The sequence below is a fragment of the Hevea brasiliensis genome, chromosome 11 (assembly GCF_030052815.1).
Source record: "Hevea brasiliensis isolate MT/VB/25A 57/8 chromosome 11, ASM3005281v1, whole genome shotgun sequence".
Lineage (NCBI taxonomy): Eukaryota > Viridiplantae > Streptophyta > Magnoliopsida > Malpighiales > Euphorbiaceae > Hevea > Hevea brasiliensis.
Genome location: NC_079503.1, coordinates 94,799,127 through 94,811,040, shown reverse-complemented (window position 1 = coordinate 94,811,040; position 11,914 = coordinate 94,799,127). Strand labels below are relative to the sequence as shown.

At 35.5% G+C, this 11,914-nt stretch overlaps 1 non-coding gene across 1 annotated transcript; it reads left to right on the top strand.

The window, feature by feature from the left end:
- The first annotated feature begins 8,277 nt into the window (after positions 1-8,277).
- LOC131170842 (small nucleolar RNA R71) lies at positions 8,278-8,385 on the top strand. The gene has a single exon (XR_009141608.1). It is a non-coding gene; the product is annotated as a small nucleolar RNA R71 (small nucleolar RNA).
- Positions 8,386-11,914: the final 3,529 nt, after the last annotated feature.

Below are 11,914 nucleotides of genomic sequence, written 5' to 3'. Positions count from 1 at the left end.
TATATTTACACTTTCATTTTTATACTTTTGGATGTAGGACAAAAGAATCATAAGCGACTTCACCCCCTCATCTTGAAATTTTTATTTAGTGCAATCATTGTCATGATAGGACTCACATGAGATCTACCACAATCAATGATTACAATGAAACCGTTAATTTTTTGAAGTGAAGAGGGAGTATAGGAAATAGAGAGACAATACCTCTTTGCCGAACAAGGCCACATAGGTGACGATCGTTCCACATCTTTGCCAAAGAGTGATTTTGACATGGCTCTTGAGTTGTGTATTTAGATTATGAATAGAGGTTTACTTATTGGTGCAGGTCTGTTCCAGGCCATGGTATATCGGTTGGTTAAGCAATCTGAAGAAGCCAAGGAGCTCGTGGAACTGGGAAATCAAACAAGCATGTCTACAAATTAAGTTTGCCTTTAGATAATTAGTTCAATCTTCTGCTTCTAAATCTCTCATAGACATATAATTAGAAGCCCTTCATTGCTGAGAAGTTCACTTCTGATAAAGTTTGAACTAAATAAGGCCTTAGTCTTTTTGAAGAGGAAAAACTCATTATTACATCTTTAATATGACATTTGATATTTGAAAGCATCAAATTAAGTTGTAGATAGCAAAATATAATGGCCTCTTGCCTAGAGGCTACTAGGGGGAAGAGTTACTGGTATCCAATTGTATGCTCCTTCACATGGAAACCCTTTAATGGAGGAGGGAACTGATAAGCTCCTCGAGAATTGGAAGGCAATAGTTTTCATCATAACGGTACATCAAAGGAACCATCCTTGCAACATTAAGACAGGCCTTTGTGAAAGTGAGTGAAAATGGATTTTGAAAGAGGCATTCCTTGTTGAGTTGTTTCCATGTCTCTGAAATCATCTGGTGGACATGTTTTCTGATGTGTCCCAACCGCAAGTGCACGGGTCGTTCAAGTAGTATAGAAAAAGATATCATTCCCACGATGAGTTGTGTTAATGATTGAATTTTTGATGTAAAATAAAATATGTTAAAATTGTATTTTAATCAAATTAATAAAAGAAATTTAGGAATTTGAAGCATAAGGTATGAAAATGCAAAACTAAATTCAAACAATGACTAATTTAATAATTCACAAAATAAAGAAATTGATAATAATGAAAATTAATAAAATGAGATTAAACTAAACACTCAAAAGTAAAATTCCAAGCAATAATCGATGAAAGTCGATTCTGGAGTTAAGGGTTCATATTTAAGTCATTTTGAGATTTTCCCTAGCTAGCCCAATCCATGAAATTTATGGGTTTAAAGGAGATTAATTCTAAAATCCTTTGAAAACTCTTTCGAGTGAGACAAAGAGTGCCTTAATTAACTTAATCCTACTTTCGTGGAGTTAAAATTAACCAAGACCCATTACGTTCTTTAATCAATCTATTAAAACCCTCTTAACCCTTAGTCTATTTCTAGATCTAAGTTAATTAAGTCCAATTTCTTGATTAACTATCACTTGGTTTTCTCCTTTCGGTGCTTCAACCAAGGATTAAGAACATAACTTAATGGGGCCCTTCATTAAGCATGTAAATAAGCACACAAGAAATGGATTAAACCTCATAAATTCATTAAATTGGGACTAACCCAGTTCAAATCCACAAAAATAACTAAAATATTACATCCCTTACTCCAGAATCAAAGAAAACTACTCACAACCCATGTTTAACACAAGAAATTCTGAGTTAATAAGGAAATAAAACTTTAATCTAAGCTAAGAACTAAGAAACCCAATACAAGAAAGGTAGGAAAAATATAAGAAAAGAAAGAAATCTCCAAATCTGGTTGGAAATGGTGTGGGAGATGATTGTGACTCTTCAGCTGCTGCTTGCTCCTTTCCCTTTTCTTCCTTTCTTTCTTCCTCTCTTCCTAAAATGGGATAAGGGTCCTTTTTATAACTTTTTCTGACATGGAGCCCTAAAATGGTGTGTTTGAGGTGTGATTTTCTGAGGGAATCTTCTGCCAGCTCATTAATGAAATCTTTGTGGGACTGCATAAGTGGACTGCATAAGTTATGCAGTCCCTTATGCAGTTTTCGGCTGGTTTCTGGCTCTCTTATGCGAAACTGCATGACCAAGCGCATAAGTTATGCACAATTCCATGAGATTGCATAAGGGAGGCGTGAATCTACATAAGCTATGCACTCTCCTTATGCACAATTCGGCAGGTATTGGAACAGTGTTTCTTCTCCTTATGCAGATCTGCATAACTTATGCGGCAAGTTATGCGCAATTTGGCCAATGCATATTTCAACTTTGAAACTTGTTTTTGACATCTTTGGCTGTAGAAATCACTCCTCAATGGCAAAATTTCTTTTTAGTCCTTCAAAAACACCATTTTTCCTACAAAACAAAGTAAAAATTACGAATTAATCCAAAATTGATAATTATGAAAAACTAACTAAATAACTAATGAAATTAGCTAAAAGTGACTAATAATCAAATAAAATAGCTATGAAATTAAACCTAAATGATTATGCAAAATGTATGCATCAAATACCTCCAAACTCAAGCTTTTGCTTGTCCTCAAGCAAACTTTAAAATGTGATGCAATTTTTTTAGGGGTGCCTTATCCAAAGAGCTATGAAAATCACCTATTAAAGTAACTTAACACACCTTTAGCCATACCAGTAATCCATATACCCATCCTTCAAAATGCAAAGAATCTAATGCTTATCCAAGCTTTCACCACTTAGCCATCAAGTCAATTATCAATCAAAATTGCCAAACCAACCAATCAAAAGAGAGAGTCATGCTCAAAAGGAATTCTAGGACAATCAATAGTCAAAGTGTCTCTATATAGAATGATGGAATTAAATGAATGAATAGATAATTTTCCAATCCCATAGGCAAATTCCTTACTCCTATCTCCACTAATGTAGCAAGTACTATCAAGAGATCAAAGGTCTTTTTAGGGATGTAATGAGGCCATGGGGTTCAAAATGAGGCTAAGAAGAAAGATGGGTAAAAAGGATTCAAAGCATGAGAATATTTTCAATCTTTGACAACATAAGGTACACTTTTTATTTTATTATTTTTTTCTTTTCTTTTTTTTATATATATATGGAGGAGAGAAATACACAATGAGGATTTTCAAGTGCTAGCATATTTTACAAAATACATAAAAATAGAGGGACACTTTGATACTTTAAACTTGTATCTTGCATTTTCTTTTGATACTTGTCCCTAAAAATGCCACCCCCAAACTCATTTCCTTTAATTACTTTGGGTGGATTTCTTTCAATTTGAATAACAATAATGAAAAGTACATATACTAGTACTTTTACAAGATGACAAGCATTTCTTCTCCCTTTTATTGTATTTTTTTCTTTTCTTTTCTTTTTCTCTTTTTTTTTTATGTACCTAATATTGTAAATAATTATTCTCATGAAAAGGGTTGGAGTGTTTGGTTCATTGGCTAGGTAGCAATAAGGGATTCAAGAAAAATTAGGGATAAAAAGGCTCAAAAGGGGTTTGCAAGGGTCAATTTTAATTAGGAAAAGGGCCAAAGGTTTAAAATGAGAAGGTTTAAATCAAAGAATGCCTAATCATCTCTCTTTTCAAGTACAAGCTGGTATTTCGCCTTGAAAGGTTTAGAAAATTTGTTCTAGGATTGGTGAGACATCATTTGACTACCTTATATCCAATAACTCCCTCTAAACATTTCCATCTTTAAATGACTAGTTGGGTGGCTTTTTGGCTATGAAGATATAGGCAAGGGATAGACACTTCAAAACCTTGCACCTCTTAGGAAACTTTCAATCTACAAACCCAACTAAAGGTAAGTCAAATCACTCTCATAGGCAACTTTTCAATACTCAAGGGATTTGGCAAAAGATTTTAATGCATGATGCATGATTCCTAAAAATGAGTAATGCATTAACTAAATGGAGGAAATCTATTTGTTTATTTGTGTGCAATGTGTACAATTTCTAAGTGATGTATAATGTGTGTGTAAATGTGTTATGTGTATGTATGTAAGGATGTATATGTAAAATATTTACAATATATGTAAATGGAATGGGATGACACGTTCCTATACTCAAAATGTGAAAAATGAAGCAAAAATCAAAATGCACACCCCCAAACTCAAAATTGGACATAGTCCTCAATGTCTCAAGCGATGCAACATCAAAACTCAAAGTAAACAGGAATTACCAGGAATTGTGAGATTTAAGAGCAAAAATAAAGAGTTACCTGCTATAGAGCAGATGAGAATTCAAGAGATGATGATGATGCATAAGAAGTTGCACAAGTTATGCAGAATAAAATGCTGTACAGAACAGGTGCATAAGGAGGGTGCATAAGCTGTGCAGTTCTGCATGAGTTACATAAGGGACTGCATAGGCTATGCAGAACATTTGCATAAGGAGTTTCACAGCCTGTGCAGTATATTCAAAAGCTGCTGCATAATGATATAGCAAGGAAAATTGTGCAAACACCAGTAGAGGCATGTAAATATATACAGTATATGGACAAGTATGCACAAAAGGGCAGTAAAGGCAATGAGAATCAATGAAAAACTAATGGAATAGCCATCCAATAGAATGACGGGAAGTGGAGGTGGGAAAGTGGGTGCCGAAAATTTTTTTTTTAATTTGTACAGGACGTGTAAAACTGCATAAGGGGAAAATGAGTGTGCATAAGTTATGCACTCTCTTATGCAGGTCTTGGCAGAAGATAAAGAGTGTGAAAAATTGGTTATGCAAAAGTGCATAACTTATGCACTGACTTATGCAGGTTTCGGTTGAAATTTGTAGTGGAAAAAGTCAGTTATGCAAAAGTGCATGACTTATGAGCTGCCTTATGCAAGTTTCGGCAAATAGTGGAAGTGCATAAAATGTGGTCATGCAAAAGTGCATAAGCCGTGCACTCCCTTATGCAAGTTTCGGCAAGTTTTGATTTTTGGAGAGTTGGTGGTTATGCGGAAGTGCATAAGCTATGCACTCTCCTTATGCAAGTCTCGGCAGGTTTTGATTTTTGGAGAGTGTGGTCATGCGGAAGTGCATAAGCTATGCACTCTCCTTATGCAGGTCTCGGCAGGTTTTGATTTTTGGAGAGTGTGGTCATGCGGAAGTGCATAAGCTATGCACTCTCCTTATGCAAGTCTCGGCAGGTTTTGATTTTTGGAGAGTGTGGTCATGCAGAAGTGCATAAGCTATGCACTCTCCTTATGCAAGTCTCGGCAGGTTTTGGTTTTTGGAGAGTGTGGTCATGCTGAAGTGCATAAGCTATGCACTCTCCTTATGCAGATTTCGGCAGAAAGAGAAAATGCAGGATTTGAAGTCATGCAGAAGTGCATAAGTCATGCACACACTTATGCAAGTTTCAGCAGATATGAAATTTGACAAAAATGAGGCTATGCAGAATTGTATAAGCTATACACATCCTTATGCAGTTTGCAACAGAGGTGAAAAATGGCAAGAATTTTGGTTATGCAGGATTGCATAAGCTATGCAGTTACTTATGCACAATTCAACAAGATTGAGATTACAATTGAAAATGATTTGCAAGTATGAAAAATACCCTAGAATGAAGAAAAATAATTCTATGAAGCATAAATCATGAGAAATTATCACCAAAAACACATCAATGTATATAAAATCCATCAAAATTGCATCATACAAGCTTGTAGAAGTGAGTTCTGCATAAGAGGCATTTGTGAGTTATGCCATTTCAACTCAAATTCTACAAATCAACATTTAGCACATTAAAAACTCAATAAAATCTGCATAAAGTTGCATTTATCCACAAATGAGAATGGACTCCCCAAGTTATGCCAAGAAAATGCAGTATGTCCACCTTGAATCTCACAACCCAAATAAGCTCAAAACTTAAAAAATGACCCACTTACCATCATATTAACATGATAAGCACAAATACTTAAAAGTTACACACCCAACCTCACAAAGAAAGATAAGCCATGTGTTGCAGACCCTTCCTTGTTGAAAATTGCATTTCTCTGCATAAACCAAAAAGCAAATCTGCACAGGTTATGCAGTAAAAATAAATCAATCTTGGGAGAGTTGAAGGACAAAATATCAGTTAAGGGTCACTCCCCAGCAGTTCACCAACCTTCCTCCATTGAAATACATCTACAAGGGACAAGATTCAACAATGTCAAAAATTGAATATGGGGTGATTTAAGATAAAAACAAAAGCAATGTAAATAAAAGTAAATCAACAAAAGCAAAATAAAAGGACTTGGGATGCCTCCCAAAAGCGCTAATTTATGGTCCTTAGCTTGACCCTTTTCATGCTTCATGGTGGCTGGAATTGGAATTTATTGCCTCTATTGCCAATAGGTGCTTCAATGAATCTATACTTCATTTTCTTTCCATCACATGAGAAGATCCTTGTTGCTTTGTCTAAAAATCCAACCATTTCTTTCTTGACGACCTTTGGTGCATCTTTTTCTTTGAGAGATGGTTGCTTGACCTCACTTTTCTCCACTTGCTCAAGTAGAAAGATTGGTGCCATATGACAAGGTGGATTACTCTTCAAATATTGTGCAAATACAGCCTCTTTTGGATTTTCATCATTGATAGTCCCTTCATGGACAAGACAACTTTCAAGAGAAGCCTTTGGATAGCACTTTCTAAAGTGCTCTTTTGCTAACTCATCAACTATATCAATTCTCAAACAAGAGTCTACATCTTCATGTTGCTTCTTCTTGTCATTGCCAATATTGAAGACTAACTGATCCTCTCCGACTCTAAGAGTAAGCTTTTCACCTTTCACGTCAATCAAAGCACCAGCTGTAGCCAGGAAAGGCCTCCCCAAAATGATTGGCATATGAGAATCCTGTTCCATGTCCAAAATGACAAAGTCAACTGGGATGTAAAATTTTCCAACCTTCAGTGGTATATTTTCCAAGATCCCTTCTGGATATTTAATTGATTTGTCTGCCAACTGAAGAGAAATGTGGGTTGGCTTAAGATCTCCCATGTTAAGCTTCTCATAGATGGAGAGAGGCATAAGGCTTACACTAGCCCCTAAATCACATAAAGCTTTTACAGAACATGATTCTCCAATGTGGCATGGAATTGAAAAACTCACCGGATCCTTGAGCTTTGGAGGAAGTTTCCTTTGGAGGATAGCACTGCATTCCTCAGTTAAGGCTACAGTCTCATAATCTTCAAGTCTTCTTTTGTTTGAGAGAATTTCTTTCAAAAACTTAGCATAAGAAGGCATTTGGGAAAGAGCATCGATAAAAGGCACATTTATATATAGCTTCCTCAAAACCTCTAAGAACTTCCCAAATTGCTTATCAAGCTTGGCTTTTTGAAATCTCTGTGGGAAGGGAAGCTGTGGCTTGTAAGGCTCTGGAGGTACGTATTTCTCTTCTTTCTCTTTAACCTCCTCTTTACCTTTTTCTGCACTCTCTTGTTTTTCATCTCCCTCGACATCTTTCTCATTTTCTCTCTTCTCAACTTTTCCACTCTTCTCAGTATGCACTATTTTACCACTTCTCAGTGTGATGGCATGACATTGCTCCCTTGGATTTCCTGTTTGACTAGGAAGTTTTCTCATAGAATTGGTACTTGATGAGCATGCTTGTTGTGCAATCTGATTTTCCAGCATCCTATTGTGTGTTTGCATTTGTTCCAGCCTTGCTTTTATCTCTCTCATCTCTTCATCATGCTTAGTTTGATTAGCAAGAATTTGTTGTAATAAAGCCTCTGTTGTGGAACTTTGTTCTTGCTGTCTTGGTAAAGGTGCAGGATTTGCATTCTTTTGCTGAAAACTAGGTGGTGGTTGCCTAGGTTGTTGGTATTGATGCCCTTGTTGTTGTGGTGGAAAGTTCTGAGTTGAAGCTTGATTTTGCTGATTCCCCCATGAAAAATTGGAATGATTCCTCCAAGCATATGAAGGATAATCTACTCCACAGCTCATTGTTCCTTCTGCATAAGTAACTTGTTGAGAACTTCCAGAGCATGATGATGAACTGACTAGTATACTTAAATCCTCCATTTTCTTAGCAAGGACATTAGCGAGTGCATCAAATTTGGCATTGATCATGTTGAATGGATCAAGCTCATATATTCCAGCAACTTGCCTTTTTTGAGTTGGAGTTGACTCTCTTGGACTACTCCATAAATGACTATTCTTTGCTATTTTCTCTAACAACTCATAAGCTTCATCTTCATGCTTAATGATGAATTCCCCTCCAGTTTGAGCATCAATGATTCCTCTGATAGCAGGAGTGACATTTGTGTAAAAATTCTGGTTTATCATCCATTTAGGAATGGCATGATGTGGACATTGTCTCTCCAACTCCTTCCATCTCATCCATGACTCATAAAAAGTCTCATCTTCTCTTGGTCTAAAAGCAATCATTTGATTCCTCAACTCTTGAGTTTTTCCAGGTGGAAAGTATTGGGCAAGAAATGCATCAGTGAGTTGCTCCCAATTTGTAATTGAGTTGTAGGTAAAGAATCAAGCCAATCCAATGCTCTATCTTTCAAAGAGAATGGAAACAATTTTAGCCTTGCTGCATCATCAGACACTCCTGGTTGCTTTTGCATGTCGCAGATCATAACAAACTTCTTAAGATGAGTATGAGGATTTTCTGAAGGATGACCTCCGAATTGAGAATTCTAAATCATTTGTAGTACTCCAAAATCCATCTTATAACTATTTGCATCAATTCTTGGTCTTGCTATACTCTCTCTTAAGTCATCAAAATGAGGAAAAGCATGATCCATCATACTTCCCCTAGGCACATTAGTATTTACAACTTCTTCACCTTGGGCTACATTTTCACCGTTTTGACCATTTCTAGCATTACCACCAATTTTAATTCTTTCATCAGCCATGTCTGCTTCAATTTCAGTTTCCCTCAAGGCTTCTTTCCTTTTTCTGGTTTCTTTCTTGTTGGCTTTACAAAATTTCTCAATTTCAGGATCAAACAATAAGGATGTGTCACTTGTGCTTCTAGCTCTTCTCATAAAAGATTAAAAGTACCTAAAAAGAACAAACAAACACAAAATGAAAAGATAACAAAGATAAAACTATAAACAACTAAAATAATCAAGAATTCAATCTTAAATAAACAACTCCTCGGCAACGGTGCCAAAAACTTGATGTGTCCCAACCGCAAGTGCACGAGTCGTTCAAGTAGTATAGAAAAAGATATCGTTCCCACGAGGAGTTGTGTTAATGATTGAATTTTTTTATGTAAAATAAAATATGTTAAAATTGTATTTTAATCAAATTAATAAAAAAAATTTAGGAATTTGAAGCATAAGGTATGAAAATGCAAAACTAAATTCAAACAATGACTAATTTAATAATTCACAAAATAAAGAAATTGATAATAATGAAAATTAATAAAATGTGATTAAACTAAACACTCAAAAGTAAAATTCCAAGCAATAATTGATAAAAGATGATTCTAGAGTTAAGGGTTCATATTTAAGTCATTTTGGGATTTTCCCTAGCTAGCCCAATCCATGAAATTTATGGGTTTAAAGGAGATTAATTCTAAAATCCTTTGAAAACTCTTTCGAGTGAGACAAAGAGTGCCTTAATTAACTTAATCCTACTTTCGTGGAGTTAAAATTAACCAAGACCCATTAGGTTCTTTAATCAATCTATTAAAACCCTCTTAACCCTTAGTCTATTTCTAGATCTAAGTTAATTAAGTCCAATTTCTTGATTAACTATCACTTGGTTTTCTCCTTTCGGTGCTTCAACCAAGGATTAAGAACATAACTTAATGGGGCCCTTCATTAAGCATGTGAATAAGCACACAAGAAATGGATTAAACCTCATAAATTCATTAAATTGGGACTAACCCAGTTCAAATCCACAAAAATAACTAAAATATTACATCCCTTACTCCAGAATCAAAGAAAACTACTCACAACCCATGTTTAACACAAGAAATTCTAAGTTAATAAGGAAATAAAACTTTAATCTAAGCTAAGAACTAAGAAACCCAATACTAGAAAGGTAGGATAAATGTAAGAAAAGAAAGAAATCTCCAAATCTGGTTGGAAATGGTGTGGGAGATGATTGTGACTCTTCAGCTGCTGCCTGCTCCTTTCCCTTTTCTTCCTCTTCTTTTTTCTCTCTTCTAAAATGGGATAAGGGTCCTTTTTATAACTTTTTTTGTGACATGGAGCCCTAAAATGGTGTGTTTGAGGTGTGATTTTCTGAGGGAATCTTCTGCCAGCTCATTAATGAAATCTTTGTGGGACTGCATAAGTGGACTGCATAAGTTATGCAGTCCCTTATGCAGTTTTCGGCTGGTTTCTGGCTCTCTTATGCGAAACTGCATGACCAAGCGCATAAGTTATGCACAATTCCGTGAGATTGCATAAGGGAGGCGTGAATCTGCATAAGCTATGCACTCTCCTTATGCACAATTCGGCAGGTATTGGAACAGTGTTTCTTCTCCTTATGCAGATCTGCATAACTTATGCGGCAAGTTATGCGCAATTTGGCCAATGCATATTTCAACTTTGAAACTTGTTTTTGACATCTTTGGCTGTAGAAATCACTCCTCAATGGCAAAATTTCTTTTTAGTCCTTCAAAAACACCATTTTTCCTACAAAACAAAGTAAAAATTACGAATTAATCCAAAATTGACAATTATGAAAAACTAACTAAATAACTAATGAAATTAGCTAAAAGTGACTAATAATCAAATAAAATGGCTATGAAATTAAACCTAAATGATTATGCAAAATGTATGCATCATTTTCTCGCACTTTCCACTGAACATCCTTGGCGTTCTTTCAATTAACATTCCACGTATGATCCATCATAGCGATCCTGATTCGCATCCTGCATTTTAGTTTAATTTTTATGGTCTACATAATGCAAGCTCTCAGCCCCTGAAACATCAAGGGTTTATTAACATGTTTGAACTTGGATATTACGTACCTTGGCACTTCCCAAGTCATCCCAGAGCCGAAGAATTCTGGCAGTAGAATTTATTATGCCTGGATTGGCATCGATCAATTCCACATTTTCCTTGGTTATACCTTCACCCAACAGAAAGAAAAGGTGAACAAGAACAGCATTTACACCTAAACTCAAATTCCCATTCTTCAAGTACTCTTCTGAATTTGGCAAATCACCTGAAGCAAACCATTTTGCTTCTATTAGAAATGCATTGCACAAACTTGCCCACTGCCCCAATCAATCATCTATTAAATAAATAGGTCTCAAGTATTTACATATTGAATTTACAATGAATCAAGTTTAAGTAAGAATTTCACATATAGTTAATTAATTGTTGTTTGTGATCATGATTAATTCTTAACAAACTAGCATTAAATTTGGTAGAAAATAATATTGTTAAAGGTATCGTTTTCGTAGAGAAAGTAGAGGATTCCAACCACAAACATTGAGAGACCGGGACACCACAAAAGTAGTCTTGTGAACGTCCTCGAGATAATCCATCCGCCGCATAGAAGATCAACAAATTCAAAAGTTGAAACCACACTAGCATATCAAAAGCAAACCCTCTCCATTAATCCTCAAGATTTGTGAAATAGAAGTTAACCCATAACTTATATACAACCCCATCTAAATGTGGTGAGGGAGAGATCCACATTTGGGAGAAAGGAGGGAAAGTCATTCTCTACCCGGTACAGGCAGAGGATGATTGCGTATTTGACGAAAGAAGAGTCCTGTGTCTCAGAAACAAAGGGAGAAAACCAGATATTAATCTATATCCCGAATAAAGAAGTGGGATTGTTTTATTTGGAAAGACTGATGTAACTATGTTTAGTGGTTAAATTAAAGTTCTTTTAAGCTCTATATTAGTTTTGAACAAGTTGCATTGCAAAAATTTCCTCTATATAATATATAAAAGTTGCCACCAAAATAATGGATTAGAGAAGAGAATTCTTATTGCTCTATTATAACT